Genomic DNA, 22987 nt, shown 5'->3' with positions numbered 1-22987 from the left:
AGAATTTTTCTTGCAACTCCTTCAAAGCATGGTGAAGATCCACAATTTTTTTTACACAGTTAGGTATAACTCTGGTAGGGATTCTAGCTTTTTCCCAAAATATAATGCACTCCCGAATGACGAAATAAGCGCTTTCACTACCAGTCAATTTATCTTCGAATTGTTAAAAAAAAGTATTGCAAGAACTTGACGATTAGACAGTAACTTGGCGCTTATTATTTGATCATTTACATCACCAACTAAGAAAACACATATTTTATTGCTTCTTAATTCCACAGCCATCTTTTAAATGTATAACAACACGTGTTAATCGCGAGAATATTGAGAACAAAGGACAAATGCCGCGAAATACGCACCGCTACTGCAGTGCAACAAGTCGACACGGGTTATCGTGCTCCAAATAAGGTAAACGTTTATTTCCGAGAGTTTTAGAGGCAAAAGAACAAAATTAAGACCTATGCGATAGAAATTAAAAACTTTGAAAAACAAGAAAAAACGTTAGCTTCGGCTGTACGGAAGCTAATATACCTTTCACAGGTGGATTTCTTTTAGTAACTATGTGTTCAGTTTGTATGGAAGCTATATGCTATATTAATCCGATCTGAACAATTTTTTCGGAGATTATATTATTACCATAAGCAATAATCCATGTCAAATGCCAAAGTTTTCCATACAAGCATTTGATTCCGATCATTGAGAAGCTATAAGCTATAGTAAGCCGATCTGAACAATTTCTTCGGAGATTACATTGTTGCCTTAGAAAATAATTTATACCAAATTTCGTGAATATATCTTGTCAAATGCAAAAGTTTTCCATACCAGCATTTGATTCCGATCATTCAGTTTGTATGGCAGCCATATGTTATAGTGGTCGAATATCGGCAGTTCGACAAATGAGCAGCTTGTTGAAGAGAAAATGACGTTTGCAAAATATCTTAAAACCTGAGGGACCAGTTCGTATATATACAGACAGACAGACAGGCGGACATGGCTAAATCGACTTAGCTCAACATACTGATCATTTATATATGGGCCATTCCATCAATTGGCGACATGGTTTTGTACCCGTGGTTCTCCGATTTTGACGAAACTTTAGAATATCATAATATAGACTAAAATAAGAATATCTGTAAACTTTTTAGTGGCCAAACTTGCTTCATTGTTTTTTGGCGCGCACTTCAAATTGAGATCAAACAAAAAAATGACTTTTTCTTTTATTTTTTAACGACCTCAAAATTGAGTGAATAAAATTTTGAAGTTATCCATTTTTATGTAAAAAAAATCTCAGCTTTCTGATAAAAATATTTTCAAAATCCAAAAAAAAATTTCAAAATCCGGTTTTTTGTGCTTTTCCACCAACTTTTTTTCAAAATTGACTTTTCCATTCGATTCCTCATTAAATTTTACATAAGAATCAGTGTTCAAAAATATGGGACTCTGATCCCACCAACTACTTGTGACTTGATGGATTCCTTTTCGAAGATACATTTTAAAAGCAGTTCATAAACTTTGGTTCCAAAAGTACACAAGCTCCTTTCAATCGCTTTTTCATCGAGGTTTCAGTCATAAATGGCGTTCAACACAGCTTTAGCTTGATCCTGGCTGGAAAAGCTCTCCAGTTTGGGTACAACTAGAAGTTGTTCCTTTTCTCCGAATGAAATTAGAATTGGTAGGCGTTCTTCTTTAGAACTTATCACGCCAAGTCCAGGTAATAATTTCACTATTTCCGGCACATTATTCTGAAAATCTGATTTTATAGATTCCGTTCTATCTTGTCGACTCTGTGTAAGAATACGTTGAATAGACAATTTGTTTATCGGCAAATCATCACAGCTAAGATCTAGTTCTTCTACTACAACCTGAAGTATATAGACAGAATCCCTTATGCCTAATTGACATCTTTCTAAAGCTGCAACTAACTTAGGCGTGATGAAGTTTTTACTTTCTCTTTTTGAAGTAATTGCAGAACTTACCATTTGAGAGGTGAATGCCAAGGCTTCCCAAAGGCTTTTATCAGAGCTGGTAAGTTTGGCCGTGATGTCCTTGGATTTGAATAGAATCTTGCGTAGTAACAGAGGACGATAAACCTCCAAAACACATCTTTTTTCTCTTCATTTAATATCATATGTGTTAGAGGTTTTTTTTAATTGAGGATCACCAAAAATAGCACAATGAAGAAAATGATTAGTTAGATACGTCTTTACAGTTTGGCTTTTATTTCACGAGTGACTTATGCTTACATAGAATTCAAAATGGAAGGATGACAATTATACAGAGTTGTATTATTTGGTAGTACGATCTATTCGGGTTGTAATATATAGTAATCGAGTACTTTTTCATCACTCTTCCTCAACACGAGTAGATCGCTTACATTATTGTTGTTCAAAACCTAAGAGTTTTACAAATTTTTCATGTTTAATTTTACATAGATTCTTAGTAAGTACATCAGCTATCATATCATTGGTACATATATATTTAACTTCAATTTGTTTCTTATTTATAGCTTCTCTTACGAAATGATACTTAATGTCTATGTGCTTGCTTCTTGAATGATAAACTGGATTCTTTGCTAACTGCTGTGCGCTTAAGTTGTCACCGTAAACTCTGATCGGGTCATCTGAGTTACTTACACCAATCTCTGCTATTAGGCGTCGTAGATATACCGCTTCTTTCGCAGCTGATGATAGTGCTATATATTCAGCCTCTGTGCTACTGAGGGCTACGCTGCTTTGTCGCTTACTCTCCCATGAAACTGCACTACCGCCCAAGAAAAATACATACCCAGTGTATGATTTACGGTCGAGACTGTTGCTGCCCCAATCGGCATCTGCAAACCCTTCTATTTGTTTGCCCGTACGACGATATACCAATTTATAATCTTCAGTCATTGATAGGTATCGTAAAATATGCTTAATACCTGATTCATGCTCTTTGTGAGGATTATGATTTCTTTGAGCCAATTTAGCGACTGAATGTAAAATATCCGGTCTCGTACAAATGGCTAAATACATTAATGCACCGATTGCTGACTGATACTGTTTGACGTCAGCTTTACCACACGATTCGCTGGTGCACCCAATTTGAAAACCTATGTCTAATGGCGTTTTCGCTGGTCGACAGCTGGTCATATTATATTTTTCTAAGATCTCTTTAACATACAACGATTGACCAACTTCTATGCTGCCTGTTTCGCCGTCTCTACTGATTTCCATCCCCAAAAAATATGAGATTGGGCCTTTGTCGACACACTCGAAGCTATTTGCGATCTCTGCTTTGATTGTAAGAAGATCTTTCTTTGCTTGGCAACTTACGATCAAATCATCAACATATACAGCAATGAGACATAAATTACCTTTACTACCCATTCTGTACAAACAATGTTCGTTACTGCACGCCACGAAACCGATTCGCTTCAAAACTTCGTCCAACTTTTGGTTCCACTCTCTTCCAGATTGTTTCAACCCATATATAGCTTTATTGAGCTTCAGAACACGTTCTGGAAACCTTTTGTCGATGAAATTTTCTGGTTGCTGCATATACACTACATCGCTTAGCTCACTGTTAAGGTACGCGCTGCATACATCCATCTGATGTGTATACATTTTTAGTTCTGCTGCTAAGGCCAATACCATACGAATTGTAGCGTAACGCACCACTGGGGAAAATGTGTCAGTATAATTCACCCCAAATTTTTTGACTACATCCTTTTGCAACTAAACGCGCCTTAAAACGATTTATTTCACCATTCTTGTCATGTTTTATGGTGAACACCCATTTGGAACCGATTGCTTTCTCGTTGCTTGGTAAGTCAACCAACTTCCATGTTTTATTTCGCACTAAAGCATCATATTCAAGTTTCATCGCTGTTGACCACTCGCTCGAATATTTACTGTCTTTAGCTTCGGCAACACTTTGAGGAATTTCGATTTCACATACATTTTGCATCATGTTTACTGTATTATACATTTTTCGTGGACGTCCTGGTTTTCCACTACGTACTAGCTTAGGCCTGCCTCGCCCTATTTGCGCAGGACACTCTTCCTGGATCGGAGATTCGCATAAACTTTCTTGATAATCGCTACCGGATTCACTAGATGCTTTCGCTTCTTCAAACTTGTCATCACTGTCGTCTGCTTCATCTGCTCTCAGGCCACCAGATGTTCCTTCTTCGATGATAGCTTTCACGTCCCCAAACGTGTCCGAAAAATCTACTGCTTCGTTTCTTTTCATTGTTAAAAACGTTACGTCTCGTTTCTCTACGACCATACGCTGATGAGGGTCGTATAAGCGGTACGCTTTCGATGTAAGCGAATACCCTACCATGATATATTTTTTACCCTTTGGTTTAAACTTTGTATTATTCATTTTGTTTAATGCGATGGCTTCTGAGCCAAATGTTTTTAAAAAACTCACAATTGGTTTACGTCCTGACCATGCCTCGTAAGGCGTCACATTATTTAATGCTTTTGTGGGTGACCTATTGCGTAAGAACACTGCAGTAGCAACTGCCTCTGCCCATAAAAATTCATTAACTTCACTTTGCAATAACATGCTTCGTGCCATTTCCACTATTGTTCGATTTGCTCTTTCAGCAACTCCATTTTGCTGTGGAGTGTATGGCACTGTCAATTGTCTTTTTATACCACACTCACTCAAAAAACTATCAAAATCTTTGTTTACAAATTCACGTCCATTGTCACTAAGAATCATTTTAATCCGTTTCTCCGTTTGCCTTTCTACTAAGTTTTTAAACATTTTAAATTTATCCAAAACTTCTTCTTTAGATTTTAAAAAATACACAAACATTCTCCTTGTTTTATCGTCTATAAAATTTAAGAAATAACGAGCGCCTCCGAGAGACTTTGTTCGAAAAGGACCACACACATCTGTGTGCACTAGTCCTAAAATGTCTTTAGCACGATTCTCTGTATTTTTTGGAAATGACTTTACTTTTATTTTGCATCTCGCGCACACTTCACATACAATGTCTTTACTAAAAGTCACTTTTTCCATACCTCGAACCATGTCTTTATTCACTAATTCCTGCAGACTACCATAAAATACCGACTTCTAATAATTTTTCAACAACCGATGTAAAATCATTTAAATATTTCGTCATACCTTCATTGTCACTTAATTTCATATTCAACAGTTTCTTGTACAACGTCACTTTATGCACAGGCCCACTTGGCTGATGCAATTTTTCTAGCACTTTCCACGCTTCTGTCGACGACTTGCATTGCTTGATATGGCTAAGCTGCGACGCTTTCACGCTTAGGGTTATTGTAGCCAATGCTTTTTCATCGAGTGCTTCCCACTCACCCGCATTTTCTTCATTTTTTATCAAACGTTCACTCACTATATGCCACAGTCCACCGTGTATTAGGACACTTTTCATTTGGACTTTCCACGAATCAAAATTTGTTTCATCCAATTTTTCGATTTGATACAATGAATTCATTTTAAAGTCTTTTAATGCGACACACACGCTTTAGCACTTTAATAGAAAAAACTCGTTTAAACGCGACACACACGCTTTCGTATTTTTAACGTAAAAGCTCCTTTGAATGCGACACACGCACTTGCACAACGAAAACCATTGGAAAAACTATACTCTGTGAAAACTTCACTCTGGGAAAACTGCACTCTGGGAAAACTGTACTCGTCCTCTGGGCAAAACAATACTCTGGGCCCATAACCTATGTTAGAGGTTTTTTGTAATTGAGGATCACCAAAAATAGCACAATGAAGAAAATGATTAGTTAGATACGTCTTTACAGTTTGGCTTTTATTTCACGAGTGACTTATGCTTACATAGAATTCAAAATGGAAGGATGACAATTATACAGATATGTATTATTTGGTAGTACGATCTATTCGGGTTGTAATATATAGTAATCGAGTACTTTTTCATCAATATGTCTTGCTCTGGCCCGGGCCCTGGACGCCCTAGTTCTCTTTGTTTTTGAAAAAAATATCTCACCTTCTTCACTTTTCATCAGTTCCAAAGTATCAGCGTGTGCTATAGCAAGTAAATTATCTAAATCCTCTTCACGGCGCTTGTAAATATCTTGTATTTAATTTTTTTTTTTTTAGAATTTTTCTTGCAACTCCTTCTAAGCATGGTGAAGATCCACAATTTTTTTTACACAGTTAGGTATAACTCTGGTAGGGATTCTAGCTTTTTCCCAAAATATAATGCACTCCCGAATGACGAAATAAGCGCTTTCACTACCAGTCAATTTATCTTCGAATTGTTAAAAAAAAGTATTGCAAGAACTTGACGATTAGACAGTAACTTGGCGCTTATTATTTGATCATTTACATCACCAACTAAGAAAACACATATTTTATTGCTTCTTAATTCCACAGCCATCTTTTAAATGTATAACAACACGTGTTAATCGCGAGAATATTGAGAACAAAGGACAAATGCCGCGAAATACGCACCGCTACTGCAGTGCAACAAGTCGACACGGGTTATCGTGCTCCAAATAAGGTAAACGTTTATTTCCGAGAGTTTTAGAGGCAAAAGAACAAAATTAAGACCTATGCGATAGAAATTAAAAACTTTGAAAAACAAGAAAAAACGTTAGCTTCGGCTGTACGGAAGCTAATATACCTTTCACAGGTGGATTTCTTTTAGTAACTATGTGTTCAGTTTGTATGGAAGCTACATGCTATATTAATCCGATCTGAACAATTTTTTCGGAGATTATATTATTACCATAAGCAATAATCCATGTCAAATGCCAAAGTTTTCCATACAAGCATTTGATTCCGATCATTGAGAAGCTATAAGCTATAGTAAGCCGATCTGAACAATTTCTTCGGAGATTACATTGTTGCCTTAGAAAATAATTTATACCAAATTTCGTCGTATATCTTGTCAAATGCAAAAGTTTTCCATACCAGCATTTGATTCCGATCATTCAGTTTGTATGGCAGCTATATGCTATAGTGAGCCGATCTGAAGAATTTCTTCCGATATTACATTATTTCTATGAACAATAACTCACACCAAATTTCAAGAAGATATGATGTCAAATGTGACAAGAACTTGATTCCGATCGTTCAGTTTGTATGGCAGCTATATGTTATAGTGGTCGAATATCGGCAGTTCGACAAATGAGCAGCTTGTTGAAGAGAAAATGACGTTTGCAAAATATCTTAAAACCTGAGGGACCAGTTCGTATATATACAGACAGACAGACAGGCGGACATGGCTAAATCGACTTAGCTCAACATACTGATAATTTATATATGGGCCATTCCATCAATTGGCGACATGATTTTGTACCCGTGGTTCTCCGATTTTGACGAAACTTTAGAATATCATAATATAGACTAAAATAAGAATATCTGTAAACTTTTTAGTGGCCAAACTTGCTTCATTGTTTTTTGGCGCGCACTTCAAATTGAGATCAAACAAAAAAATGACTTTTTCTTTTATTTTTTAACGACCTCAAAATTGAGTGAAAAAAATTTTGAAGTTATCCATTTTTATGTAAAAAAATCTCAGCTTTCTGATAAAAATATTTTCAAAATCCAAAAAAAATTTCAAAATCCAAAAAAACCATGTTTTTTCCAAAAATCTCTTCCCCCACTTTTTTTTTCAAAATTGACATTATTTTTCGATTCCTCGTTAAATTTTACATAAGAATCAGTGTTCAAAAATATGGGACTCTGATCCCATGAACAGCAAAAAAAAATTCAAAGTTGACGCTCAAAATCCAAAAAAAAAACATTATTTTCCAATAAATCCGGTTTTTTGTGCTTTTCCACCAACTTTTTTTCAAAATTGACTTTTCCATTCGATTCCTCGTTAAATTCTACATAAGAATCAGTGTTCAAAAATATGGGACTCTGATCCCATCAACAGCAAAAAAATGCAAAGTTGTCGCTATATGGCACATATTTTTATGAATGAAGACTATGATTTCTTCTTGATTCAAGTCTAAGTACACAATTTACACATTTACCTCTTTCACACAACCTTCTAAGCGAACACACTGCGCCGTATAGCGACAACTTTACATTTTTTTTGCTGTTGGTGGGATCAGAGAGGATGGAGTCATGTGTAGAAGTCCACGCAAGTGAGGAAAGTTCTCTGATTGCCATTCACTTGGGAGTGGCCGGAAACGATTCTTTTACATGTGACTCAAGCAGCTCACGACTTCCGGTCTTTGACCAAGTATCCTCTGGGTAGCCTAAGAACATCCGTTTGAAGGCGAGCTAACGTGAGAAGGCGAAACATCCCCTGCATAGGGTTGTGCGCTGGGTTTGGGACCCGCCACGTAAAAAAACACCCCCAATGAAAATCAACTATAAGCCTCGGATGAGAAACCCCCCTTTCGATGACGACCATGGCAAACGAAATAAGGACTACGATTTGAGGGCATGCACCTGGAATGTCCGGTCCCTTAATTGGGAAGGTGCCGCTGCCCAGCTGGTTGATGTCCTCGTGAAAACAAGAAATGCGATGGACTAGACAAGGACAGAGACGAGTAGGTCCTTGTGACATCTACTACAGTGGCCATATAAAGGAGCGCAAGTTTGGTGTTGGATTCGTGGTTGGAGAGAGACTCCGTCGCCGAGTACTATCATTCACTCCGGAGAATGAACGTCTAGATACAATCCGCATCAAAGCGAGGTTTTTCAACATATCGCTGATTTGCGCCCACGCCCCGACGGAAGAGAAGGACGATGTGACCAAAGATGCCTTTTATGAGTGCTTGGAGCGCACTTATGAGAGATGCCCCCGCCACGATGTCAAAATCGTGCTTGGCGACTTCAACGCCAGGGTGGGCAAAGAAGGTATCTTTGGCACTACGGTCGGTAAATTCAGCCTCCACGAGGAAACATCCCCAAATGGGTTGAGGCTGATCGACTTCGCCGGGGCCCGAAATATGGTCATCGGTAGTACTAGATTCCAGCATAAGAAGATACATCAAGCTACCTGGCTGTCTCCGGATCGAAAAACTACCAACCAGATCGATCATGTTGTGATAGACGGAAGACACGTTTCCAGTGTTTTAGATGTACGTGCGCTCCGAGGTCCTAACATCGACTCGGACCACTATATTGTTGCAGTCAAAATTCGCACCCGCCTCTGTGCAGCAAAAAACGCACGCCAACAAACACAAGGAAGGTTCGACGTCGAGAAGCTGCAATCACAACAGACAGCCGAACGATTTTCTACTCGGCTTGCACTCCTGCTCTCTGAGAGCACTCGTCAACAACTCGGTATAAGGGAACTGTGGGACGGCATTTCAAACTCCTTACGTACAGCTGCAACCGAAACCATTGGTTTTCGGAAAGTGCAAAAGAACAGCTGGTACGACGAGGAGTGCCGTGTCGCAGCGGAGAGAAAACAGGCTGCCTACCTCGCAACGTTACGATCGACCACAACACGTGCGGAATGGGATAGATGCCGAGAGTTGAAGAGGGAAGCGAGACGCATTTGCAGACAGAAGAAGAAAGAGGCCGAAATGCGTGAGTACGAACAGCTCGATAAGCTGGCCGACAGGGGTAATGCTCGAAAATTCTACGAAAAGGTGCGGCGGCTTACAGAAGGTTTCAAGACCGGAGCATACTCCTGTAGAACCCCTAAAGGTGATCTAGTTACCGATGCCCAGAGCATACTTAATTTATGGAGGGAACACTTCTCCAACCTGCTGTATGGCAGTGATAGCACAACACCGGGAGAAGGCGAACCCGATACCCCAATCGATGACGATGGAGCAGACGTTCCATTGCCCGACCATGAAGAAGTTCGAATAGCAATTGCCCGACTGAAAAAGAACAAAACGGCAGGGGCCGATGGATTGCCGGCCGAGCTATTCAAACACGTCGGCGAAGAGCTGATAAGGTGCATGCATCAGCTTCTTTGCAAAATATGGTCGGACGAAAGCATGCCCAACGATTGGAATTTAAGTGTGCTATGCCCAATCCATAAAAAAGGAGACCCCACAATCTGCGCCAACTACCGTGGGATTAGCCTCCTCAACATCGCATATAAGGTTCTGTCGAGCGTATTGTGTGAAAGATTAAAGCCCACCGTCAACAAACTGATTGGACCTTATCAGTGTGGCTTCAGACCTGGTAAATCAACAACTGACCAGATATTCACCATGCGCCAAATCTTGGAAAAGACCCGTGAAAGGAGAATCGACACTCACCACCTATTCGTCGATTTCAAAGCTGCTTTCGACAGCACGAAAAGGAGCTGCCTTTATGCCGCGATGTCTGAATTTGGTATCCCCGCAAAATTAATACGGCTGTGTAAACTGACGTTGAGCAACACGAAAAGCTCCGTCAGGATCGGGAAGGACCTCTCCGAGCCGTTCGATACCAAACGAGGTTTCAGACAAGGCGACTCCCTATCGTGCGACTTTTTCAATCTGCTGCTGGAGAAAATTATTCGAGCTGCAGAACTTAATCGAGCAGGTACAATCTTTTATAAGAGTGTACAGCTGCTGGCGTATGCCGATGATATTGATATCATCGGTCTCAACACCCGCGCCGTTAGTTCTGCTTTCTCCAGACTGAACAAGGAAGCAACGCAAATGGGTCTGGCAGTGAACGAGGGCAAGACGAAATATCTCCTGTCATCAAACAAACAGTCGTCGCACTCGCGACTTGGCACTCACGTCACTGTTGACAGTCATAACTTTGAAGTTGTAGATAATTTCGTCTATTTAGGAACCAGTATTAACACCACCAACAGTGTCAGCCTGGAAATCCAACGTAGGATTACTCTTGCCAACAGGTGCTACTTCGGACTGAGTAGGCAATTGAAAAGTAAAGTCCTCTCTCGACGAACAAAAGCCAAACTCTATAAGTCGCTCATAATTCCCGTCCTGCTATATGGTGCAGAGGCTTGGACGATGACAACAACCGATGAGTCAACGTTGCGAGTTTTCGAGAGAAAAGTTCTGCGAAAGATTTATGGTCCTTTGCGCGTTGGCCACGGCGAATATCGCATTCGATGGAACGATGAGCTGTACGAGATATACGACGACATTGACATAGTTCAGCGAATTAAGAGACAGCGGCTACGCTGGCTAGGTCATGTTGTCCGGATGGATGAAAACACTCCAGCTCTGAAAGTATTCGACGCAGTACCCGCCGCGGGAAGCAGAGGAAGAGGAAGACCTCCACTCCGTTGGAAGGACCAAGTGGAAAAGGACCTGGCTTCGCTTGGAATATCCAATTGGCGCCACGTAGCGAAGAGAAGAAACGACTGGCGCGCTATTGTTGACTCGGCTATCATCGCGTAAGCGGTGTCTACGCCAGTAAAGAAGAAGAAGATCTAACTTTAGCGCTGAATATGGATGGAATTTGTTTCAGTTAATGTCACATACATCTCATTTGGGAAAGATTTTAAAACAATTTTCGCTGACGTGAAATATAGTAATCAAACTGAGTGAGTATAGTTGTAATCCTTTCAGGATTTTGTTGAACAAGAAATGTTTAGAAAACAGTATTGTCAAACCTTGAAGGTATTTCCTCAGCTTTGATCTTTGCAAATTGCGAGAGATTCAGCCGAAAGCCTATGATGCTAGTGCTGCGTACAATAGTTAATACAATAATTTGTTTGTTATGTTAGCTTTAATAAAATAAAAAAAATAAAAAAAAAATTGCGAGAGTAGGCAATTTATGGTTGATCTGAACTTAGCCCATCCTGGCTTATTTAAATTGAGCTTCGCTTGTGACACGATACATTTTTCATTGTTGATTATTTAGCTACTCCACCCATCACTATTGCTTTCCTTATCGCATGCATGTTGATTAGGAGAAATTAACGTTATCTATAGTGAATTTCGTTGGGCGTAAGACTCGCAATGTTTCACTATCATGACTTTCAATGCATGCGAGCGTTAATATACAGTCTGTCAAGTAAGAGCGTGATCGGACTTTACCGACAGTTAATGAAAGATTTCGCTCTAATTCTTTCGCGAGCCAATAGAGGGAAGTTTTGTCCTTGATGCATTGTCAACAAAGGTTCAGTTGTAGTTGATCTTTTGAAAGACAATCACGTTAAACACCATGAGTGTTAAGCACGCGTCGCGCTACGAAGCTGTGTTCCTTTGCATCCATCCCAAAATGTCGCAATCAGCGGCTGATATATATATGAGGCATTTGTACTAAAGTGGATACAGTCGATGATTTACCAGAACGTGGTTCGATAGGAAAAGTGAACAAAAACGATGAAAAAATAATAGTGAATCTGTTTTCGCGGAATCCTTCTTTAACACTGCGGCAAGGACAAGCAAAATTAATGGCAAAAGGTTTAGATACATATATCCTACGAAACTATCCGAACCCTTCTTTATACTCATGATATGAAATGGCGCAACACAATGAAGAAGCCTCTGTTGACTGAAAAACCTGTGACAAAGCGACTCGCTTGGGCGCATGAGAATATTGATAGAGATTTTGAAAATGTCATTTTTACTGATGAATGTTCTATATGGGCACGTTCTGTCCTCACGCGAGCCTGGTCAACTTCTACCAATAGGCTTATTCAGCGGACCGTGAAACATGGAATAAAGGTGCATCTTTGGGGCTGCTTCTCAAAGCAGGGAATCGGCACTTTGTACCTCCTTACTGACAACCTAAATGCGGAGAATATGATAAAAATCTACAAAAAGGCTTTACTGCTATCTGCCAAACGATGGTTCATCAGAAGAAATGAAGATTGGATTCTGCAGGAGGACAACGGTCCTAAACACCGCAGCAAGCTCTGTACTCAGTGGAAAACTCAATCTGGCATCGTTACATTGGATTTTCTGTCGCAGTCGCCCGATGCAAGCCCTATTGAAAATGTGTGGGCATATATTAAACAGAAGCTTCGAGGACATACACTTTGAAGCAGTTGTCTTACGAAATTCGTAGGATGTGGAGATCCTTGCCACTAGAATACGCCGTCAAATTAGTAGAAGACATGCCTCGGAGATGCCAGGCTTTCCTATGGTAGTTCTCTCCACTACTTACCTCGAGATGGAGAAAAAGATGTGCTCTGCGTTTGCTGCGGCATTTCAGTAGACGAAACATTGTATTTTATCATTGTGGCTAAATTTGTGCAGGTATTTTCTGAACCAGCCATGGTCCGATAAGAACTGCGTTAAGTAGTAGTCTGTCTCACCATGTTGTCGGTTAATCCAAGCCGGTACATTCTGAATTAGTCTATATGTTCTATATGGTCTATATGGTTCTATATGGTCTATATAAACTTTGTTTTTTTAATAATTCATTGTTTCCCCGAAAAAACAAAATAATACATTAATCTTTATATCATTGATATTAAATACATACCATGTTGTCCAGATTGCATAAAAAATATTTTCCAGAATTCACTTCACGCAACACAAAAAATCACTTGCAATTTCGAGAACAATAAAGAGTTTCGCGAATAAGCACGTGCGTTCAGAACGAAGTCTAGGTTCCGACTACTTGTGTGGCAATATAGCGGGCTGAAGGTGTTTCATTTAATCAGTTCATTGCAAAACGGTTACTTAGGCACTAAAAAAAAATCAATTTTGAGTAGCATCGCCGAAGTTTGTGTTTCATTTTTGTCCGGTTGTTGAAAGAAAATGCTCCTATGTATAGCGTGCTGCTGGCATTACTCCGCCTGTTTGTAAAGCCCCATTCAATTTCCCATGCGTTAAGGTAGTAGTCTGGTAACTTGGGTTCAAAAAATCGAAAAATATTTTTGCTTAATTGGAAAGTACAATGTCTTGAAAATGTACTGTGAAAATTTCAGACAGAAATCCGAAATATTTCGGAAGTTATAACGAGTTTCCTAGAGCGCCTCGGAGTCCTCTCTCTCAGAGTTGTTGAACTTTAAACGCGTTTTCCTCAAAACATTGTTTTTCTGGTCGGCCCGGGTCCTAACTTTTTTTCTACTGAACCGATTGCTTTCAGGCTGTTCTGCACACGTATAGTTCTCGTCGGAATTTTTTTCACCCCTAACTTTTTATTTTACAACCCTTTCTTTGCTTAAATAAAAGGACTATTTTTTCAAAGTCCGCCATTTTTGTTATTTACCCTTGAAATTTAACTTCAGGTTCCAACTTCGAGTGATAATAAAAATAGTAATAAAGTATTAAATTTTTTCAAATGCATTTTTTTTATATTCTCAATATGTAAATAAGAACACTCTAAATATTCAAGGTAATTCATTTTTATTTTGCTATAAAAAACCACCCTCCAATGAAGTCAAGAAAATAGCCATAAATTACCAGACAACTACCTTAAAATCGCCTGCTATCACGTTTGGCATGATAGTGAGGGCGTCTCTGACTAGTTCATCGAGAACTCTTCTTCGTAATCTCCTTGCAACACACTCGGGGGAATATAGCAGCTGTGGAAATAAATTCCACCCATTTTCGCTCGCGTATAGTAAGATCTGCCCAGGAGCGGCTTATCTTGGAAGGCGTTTCCCCCACAGGCCTATATGGCAGCTTTGTTTTCTTTTACGGAGATCCACGTACCTGCGTTTATGTTTTTATACTGCTCACACAATATCGCCACGTCTACATTTTCTTCGAAGATTATTTGCTTCAGCAGCTTCACAATGGTTCAGGTGCCCGCGTACGTCTGGCTGATGGTTTTTATCGCATTTTCGCTGAAGGAACTTCTTTAATTTGTGATCGTATCGCCAGCGTTATGTCTGCTTCGTGGTTATTTCGCCCAGATCGCGGATCTCCGCTGGTAATACGAGGGCTGTCCGATAAATAACCGACCTCAACGTGAAGCTAGCGGCACATCTGAAAAAAAAAGTTTCTACTTCAAATTGTGCATATTATAATAGCTACTCGCCAAAATTTCAGAAATTTATCTTGCGCAATTATCTGTTGACAGTCGTTTTTGTGAGTCTATTTCGGTGATTTCCCCAAAATGGAAAAAAATTGAATATCGAGCTGTAATTAAATTTTTATTTTTGAAAGGCAATACGCCTTCACAAATCAAAGATGAGATTGACTCTGTGTATGGTGTCTCTGCACCATCGTTAACACCGTAAAATTTTGGGCAGCTTGGAAGATGATGAACGTCCTGGGCGTCCAAAAACTGTAACCACTAACGATAACATCGCTAAAGTTCATCAATTGGTACTAGACGACCGCCGGATTAAAGTTAGGGAAATAGCTGAGATTATGAAGATGTCAAAAGAAACTGTTTGTCACATATTAAACCAAGATTTGGGCATGAGAAAGCTGTCCGCGCGTTGGGTGCCGCGTTTGCTTACGCTAGACCACAAACGTGCGCGCATGAACATTTCCAGCGCTCTGTTGGCTCAGTTTAGAGGCAATAAGACCGAGTTTTGGCGCCGATTGATAACTGTAGACGAAACTTGGATTCATCATTATACGCCCGAAACAAAAAACCAATCTAAACAGTGGATTGAAAAGGGGGAACCAGCCCCAAAAAAACCTAAAGCTGTGTATTCGGCTGGGAAAGTGATGGCGAGTGTTTTTTGGGACAGCCTTGGAATTATTTTTATCGACTATCTTGAAAAAGGAAAAACTATAACAGGAGCATATTACGCATCATTATTGGACAAGCTAAAGGAAGAAATTTCGAAAAATCGGCCACATTTGCAAAAAAAAGAAAATCTTGTTCCACCAAGACAACGCATCACCTCACACCTCAACAGTCGCCATGGCGAAAATCCACGAATTGCGGTTCGAACTGCTTGACCATCCACCTTATTCACCGGATCTAGCACCAAGCGACTTTTTTTTGTTTCCTCAACTTAAAATTGCGCTCGGCGGCCAGAGATTTTCGTCAAATGAGGAGGCAATCTCTTTCGTGAACTCGTATTTTGCAGACAAAGACGCCAAGTACTATTTGGAAGGGTTGCAGAGATGGGAGCATCGCTGGGAGAAGTGTGTGGAGTTACAAGGAGACTATGTGGAAAAATAAAAAAAAAAATTTTGAAAAAGTCGCGTGCATCATGGTTAGGTCGGTTATTTATCGGACAGCCCTCGTATAACATGTGATGTGACGGATAAGAGCCCTAACTCTTATTTACGCCCGATCGTCTAGAACGTTGCATATCTCTTTTTCATATGCTCCCGTGTACTTCATCTGTGCCTTCTTCATTTCGAGTAGTATCCGCCTTTCCGTCTTCCTGATTCGGGAAACGTCCTCTCCAAGCATTTTCCTTTCTAACGGCTCTAAGCATATCGCTGTACGACATGTTTCCAGTGTTCACTATGATATTGCATCCGGCGTCGGACGTGGAGCATAAATAGCATACTTCTGGGTTTTGTTTCCCCTGGGTCCATTAATTTTTATTTTGCCCTTCCTTCCTTTTGTAGGTAATGCTGCCTTCATTTCTCTTGCACGCGCTGGGCCTTTTCGGCGTTGAGTCTGCATGTCGTCTAATTTCTTTGCCCGTCCCCGAAAACACGGACGGACCAGCGCTTGTCCGGGGCAATGCAGACTACTGCTCCTGCGCCCAATGCATACTATAACAAGGGACCGAAGTGGCTGTTTACTGATACACCACGTGGCTGACACCTCGGAAGAGCAAGCTCACAGTCTGCAATCCTTCAGTCAATTTGCATATAGTGTGGTCGTGAATTTGGCAGTGGAGCATTTAGGACTCCTTGCAGTGAAAAAACGAGAAAGTTCTAAGCGTTCACTTTTGAGAACATGACATCAATTTATTGCCCGTCGTCATTTAAGACAAAGAAACTCCTTCTGGTGAGATAGCTTACTCCCAAGGTGTCTTAAAATTAACATATTTATTTCGTCTTGGCCGATGGATCTTTTGGTATTTTTCGTACCCGTCGGTAACACATTTTTTCGCTTTGTCCACCAAAGGGTGCAGTATAAATTTCCGGCTAAAATAGCTAACGCATTTCTTCAGGTCCGATGAGGCACAGCCGTGTAATTTGATTTCGACACCGGCAATAATTTTTACTCGGGTCGCGAAATTACATGACTTTAAGTGTTCCACCCATTTCGTCCGCTTATGCTGATCTACCAATTGTCGAATCTCTAAATTGAGATTCCTTGTTCGGGGATCACAGGGATCGACTCTTGTTAATACTGCTCTTTCAAAGGGCAATTTGGAGCTAGTTCTTAAAGTTTACCAGCGGGAACGAAGCCAGCAGTGCGGAATTGATATTCGATAACGAATAAGTCCGTAGGAATGAATGTCTACTGTAGTAAAGCTACTCCCAGTGAATTCTGTAAAGTCGACCAGTTAGCGTTGTTTAAGTTAACGTAAGTGCGGTTGTTAACAGAAATAAAGTCCGGAGGTTTCTCGATCGAGATTATTATGGATAGGTGGTTTGTTTATCAGACCACCACTAGTGATTGATTTACCAAGCGAGCTGGTACAGTTGCCCATAATTCAGGTGGGGGTGCAAAATATCAAGTCGTCTATCTGTTACGCCAGCTTTATGACAAAGATTGTGGTTCGCGTAAAAGTCACAAAGTACCAACGTCACAAATCAACACACCCATGTTCGATATGATACTCGTATCCTGCTGGAAATCGGCGTTAGATAATATTATATTGGTGGTTTTCTATTGAACTTGCCCCCGTATTCAATTGGGATTGTAAAATGGTACCTAATTATATTATACAATAATTTGTACTGTTCAGGGGAGCTGCTCTATACTCACTAATAAATAATAGTATTATTTTTTTTTTACAGAAATCTCCCTATTGAGGTATTTATTATAATAATTAATAATTTTAAAAGTTCTCCTACATTTCTGATGAAAATTCTCTCAATAGTCAGTTACTTATTAACAGCGGACTTAACTAGTGCACAGCCAATCATTAACAAATATCTTGAAATGCATCATAAATATCCAATATTCAAAATTGTCAAGGAAAACTATTATTTTAGTATTAGAAAAATCTGCAACATAAACAGAAATTATTGATTAGTTTATTCAGGTATACCTTCGTTGCGTATAGTTTAATCTCATTTGTTAGTAAAATAGATGTGTACGCATTACCATTAAGGAAGTAATGAATTCAGATATGTGTAAAAACACACAAACTAAATGTTAGTAATTTAATTGTTATTACCATACATTTTTCGGTGTTAGGTAATTAATTCTGTATAAGTAAATGTGATTGATTGCCATTGGGAACGTTACTATTAATATATATGTACATATGTACATACTTACATTCAAAAAACCTAAAAATTAAATATAATTTATGTGTATAAAATATGGATAGTTACCACAGCACAGTGTGTTATTAAAGTTTTAATTTAGCCATGATCCCATTTCACCTTAGCATGTGATCAATTAAAAATAAAAAAACAGTTAACTGTCTCCAGTGAGTGAGTGGATGAATTTGTGCTTAAATTAATAATCAGAAGTAATACAATATTAACAGTATTATATTAAAGCGGCGAGTTACGTGGAATTATACTTTACAATTACAATTCGTATTACGGTAAAACAATTGTTGAATTGTGTGAGATTTATGCAAGGAATTTTTAATAAATATTGCGTACGGATGACGAATGCGTAATAACGGGTGATTTTTTTGAGGTTAGGATTTTTATGCATTAGTATTTGACAGATCACGTGGGATTTCAGACATGGTGTCAAAGAGAAAGATGCTCAGTATGCTTTGACATTTCATCATGAATAGACTTACTAACGAGCAACGCTTGCAAATCATTGAATTTTATTACCAAAATCAGTGTTCGGTTCGAAATGTTTTTTATCGACAAATTTTGTTCAGCGATGAGGCTCATTTCTGGTTGAATGGCTACGTAAATAAGCAAAATTGCCGCATTTGGGGTGAAGAGCAACCAGAAGCCGTTCAAGAACTGCCCATGCATCCCGAAAAATGCACTGTTTGGTGTGGTTTGTACGCTGGTGGAATCATTGGACCGTATTTTTTCAAAGATGCTGTTGGACGCAACGTTACGGTGAATGGCGATCGCTATCGTTCGATGCTAACAAACTTTTTGTTGCCAAAAATGGAAGAACTGAACTTGGTTGACATGTGGTTTCAACAAGATGGCGCTACATGCCACACAGCTCGCGATTCTATGGCCATTTTGAGGGAAAACTTCGGACAACAATTCATCTCAAGAAATGGACCCGTAAGTTGGCCACCAAGATCATGCGATTTAACGCCTTTAGACTATTTTTTGTGGGGCTACGTCAAGTCTAAAGTCTACAGAAATAAGCCAGCAACTATTCCAGCTTTGGAAGACAACATTTCCGAAGAAATTCGGGCTATTCCGGCCGAAATGCTCGAAAAAGTTGCCCAAAATTGGACTTTCCGAATGGACCACCTAAGACGCAGCCGCGGTCAACATTTAAATGAAATTATCTTCAAAAAGTAAATGTCATGAACCAATCTAACGTTTCAAATAAAGAACCGATGAGATTTTGCAAATTTTATGCGTTTTTTTTTTTAAAAAGTTATCAAGCTCTTAAAAAATCACCCTTTACAATACATACATTTTTGTATGGATGAGTGCGTAATTTATGTAAATGCATATACTTTTATATGTTTCTTTATGACCTTATGTATGTACTGTATTTTGTACTATATCAGCATTATCAAAGATAAGAATGTTCAAAGATATTTGAACATCAAAGATCAATTGAAAATTCCCCGGCCTGACACATAGACGGCGGTACTGGAATTAAATCCATGTGATTTTTAGTTAAACCTAACCTAAGTTATATCTTTTTGAGTAAAAACTTTTGTTATTAGATACAAAGAAATTTTGCGCGTTGGTAAAATATTGCTTTTTGAAGGGAAAAACTACAGTTAAGGCAAAGACTGAGCTTGATGATAAGTTTGCGGGCACTGCCCAGGATTTAGGTGGAATGAGCACCGAAAACGGTAAACGCGGTAGACGTCCAAAAGAGGTTGTTATCGACGAATATATCTAAAAAAAAGTCCGGAAAATACTTTTGGAGGATTGCAAAGTGATGTTGTTCGAGATAGCAGGCACTCTAAAGATATCAACTGATCATACGATTAACAAATATTTGGGTATGAGAAAGCTCTGTGCAGAGTAGGTGCAACGCGAACTCACTTTTGATTAAGAACAAGGACGAGTTGGTGATTTGTAGCAGTCTTTGGAGACGTTCAAGTGTAATAAACCCGAGTTTTTGCGTCGATATATGGATGAGACATGACTTCATCATTACAGTTCGAAGTCGCATCTACAGTCATCTGAGTAGTTTTGTTGAAAAGTGAAGGATGATCAGCAGCGGCAATTAGCGTTATCAGACCGTTTGAAGACAAAAACGGTAGCGAAATTTTTGTCGAATGAAGAAGTGATCCTCTAAACTGAGGCCTATTTTAAAGCAAAGGACTCATCGTACTTCAAAAATGGTATAGAAAAGTTTGAGGGTCTCTGTAATCAGTGTATCACTCTTGAAAGGAACTATGCTTTAGAAAATGTATAATAACTTTGCCAAAAAAAAGTGTTTTTCTATTTTCTAGTGTTATTCCCCGTAAATGTTTTTTGTCTTCAAAATACAAGACGATTTTTGTTCCTATAAATTTTGTAGGTGACTTAAATGGGTTTGTTGCACTTCTCGCTACTCTGTTTTAATTTGCGTATATTCTAAAGCATTCTGGGATATCATAAATATGGAAATGATTGTTTTGTTTCCGGTTTAACCTTGGTATCCATTTTCTCACGAGTTTACGTGCGTTCCAAAGTAAACAGGACTTAAAAAAAACAGAAAAAATGTTTTTTTTTTCGACAAAATCAATTCATTTTATTCAAAATAGCCTCCTTCTGCTTCAATACAGCTTTTTATACGGTCCAAAAGCATGTCAAACGAGTGTTTTAGCTCGTTGGCCGGTATGGTCGCCAGTATGCCGGTACAAATCTTTTGAATGGCTTCTACGTCTGCATAACGCTTTCCCTTCATGGGCAAATTCATTGAAAGAAGTCGCACGGTGCCATATCAGGTGAATACGGGGAGTGTTTAGTGGTTAAAATGTTATTTTTGGTCACAAGCGTCGATCGATGAGACGGCGCATTATCTAAGAACAAACGTCAACTGTCATCTTCGCGATATTCGGGCCGAATACTGTGCACCAAATGCGATAAATCGATGTTTTGGAAATGTTCAATTCCATTTCCGTGAATTTCGGCTGATTTTTGATGAATTCACGGACAGTTTCGATGGAATTTCCTGTGATCATGGATTTTGATTGGCCCACATATTGTTTGTCATTTATGTCCTCACCTTATTTGGAAAACGTTTAATCAACTCGTGCACTCTGCGGGATAGGCAATTATCGCCATAAATTTGTTTCATCCATTGAAACGTTTCGGTAAAAATTTTACTATTTTAAAAGAAAATTTAATTTTGGCTCTTTGTTCGAAGCTCATTTTCGCACCGATAACACAAACATACTGACACTTAAAACGCAACAACTTCACTTCTAACCATGAAATGTCATGAAATTCTTACTGGACAATCGATAAAGATAGCAGACCACGAGTCGACATATACAGTGACTCACACGTCTAACCGGACGCGCGCATTGCCAATGATGGAACCCTCCAATCATATAGTGAACATCTTAAAAATGATACATATGATACATCAAATTAAAGGAAAAATCTTCTATTTTATTTTAAGAAACTTAAAAATAGTAATAAATTTATTCACTGCGTAAAATTTAGAGAAATAGCTCGTAACATATAAAATTCGTTCCACACAACTAACCGGATTTTTTAAAAAGCTAATGATTACTTATATTTCGTAGCATATCCTTTTGCAGATAAAACTGCTTCTAGTCGCCTTGGTATAGAGGCGACAAGTTTTTGACAAAATTCTGGTGGTATTGTGTTCCAAGCCTCCAAAATAGACCTTTTGAGCCCAGCAACATTGGAATACTGTCTTTAGTACACTTTTCGACTGACTTCTTGTCATACGTGCTCAATAATGTTCAGATCTGGGGATTGGGCAGGTGTCCCCAGTACATGAGGGCAATTTTATATTAACCAAATACGAGCAATCTCCGATTTGTGCTTCGGATCGTTGTCTTGGTAAATTGTAAAATTGTCTTTAATTCCCAATGTGACACATGACTGCTTTAAAATTTCCTTTAAAATGTCGACATATTGGAAACCATACATAACACCTTGCACAAAATGCAGGTTGCCCCTTCCTTTAGCCGATATGCATCCTAAAACCATTACTGGCCCACCACCGTGCTTAAGTGTTGCCCTAGTATGTTTTGGCAAGTAAGCTTCGTTAGGACGCCGCCATACAAAACTTTAGCCATCACATCCCTGCAAGTTAAACTTGCTTTCGTGTGTGAAGAGAACCTTGAAAAAGAAGTAATAATACGGTTTTATGATTACTAAATCAAAATTATGCCATTTGCCCTTTGTCAAAACTCATCAAGCCTTTTTAAATACAATTTCGCAAATTCTAGCCTATTCATTCTATTTTTTTCGTGTATGTACGGCTTTTTTACAACTGCTGTACCATGTAAATCGAAGCTTCTAAGTGTGCGGCGAATTGTTTCAGCTGAAACCTTCTTCCCTTTTTCATTTTCCAATATGTTTCTTACATTTTCCGCCGAGGAAAATGGATTTTTTTCAACAATTTTCAGTGTAAACTTTTCTTCGGCTTGTGTTAGTTTCTTTCCTTGACCAGCTCTACTAATATTATTGATCCTATTTTCCTTCTCAAACTTTTTTATAATATCGAAGACAGTTGAATTAATTCTTTTCACAATCTCCGAAATATCTTTAATGGTTTTTCTTTCTTCCCATAACTGAATAATTAGCTTCAGAATTTCGATACAAGAATGAGCACGTGGGGGTGTCATATTGTTGTGTGGCTTACTCACAGAGTTACCGGTAACTACTAATATGCTGAAAATAATATTCAGTGTTTATTCCAGTGGAATTCCACAACGATCAGAAGTAGAATGTAGAAGGTTACTTCTTGTAATTTTCCGGTTAGTTGTGTGGAACAAATTTTATATGTTGCG

At 38.9% G+C, this 22987-nt stretch overlaps 1 protein-coding gene across 44 annotated transcripts in view; it reads left to right on the top strand.

Annotated features, from left to right (window-relative positions):
• Window positions 1–22987, top strand: part of LOC105225247 (sialin) — a 197945-nt gene that overhangs the window by 97001 nt on the left and 77957 nt on the right. For 4 of the 44 annotated variants that reach the window (XM_049460213.1, XM_049460209.1, XM_049460235.1 and 1 more), the window contains exon 2: window positions 279–405. The exons of 36 other annotated variants lie outside the window; for them this stretch is intronic. The gene's annotated coding sequence lies outside the window, so the exon portion shown is untranslated. Of the gene's footprint in view, window positions 1–174; window positions 406–6372; window positions 6500–22987 lie in introns of all 44 variants that reach the window. 4 more of the 44 variants (XM_049460212.1, XM_049460234.1, XM_049460229.1 and 1 more) reach the window with 2 other exon arrangements.

This window comes from Bactrocera dorsalis, chromosome 6, assembly GCF_023373825.1.
Source record: "Bactrocera dorsalis isolate Fly_Bdor chromosome 6, ASM2337382v1, whole genome shotgun sequence".
In the NCBI taxonomy this organism is placed as follows: domain Eukaryota; kingdom Metazoa; phylum Arthropoda; class Insecta; order Diptera; family Tephritidae; genus Bactrocera; species Bactrocera dorsalis.
This window is presented reverse-complemented; position numbering and strand designations above follow the sequence as displayed.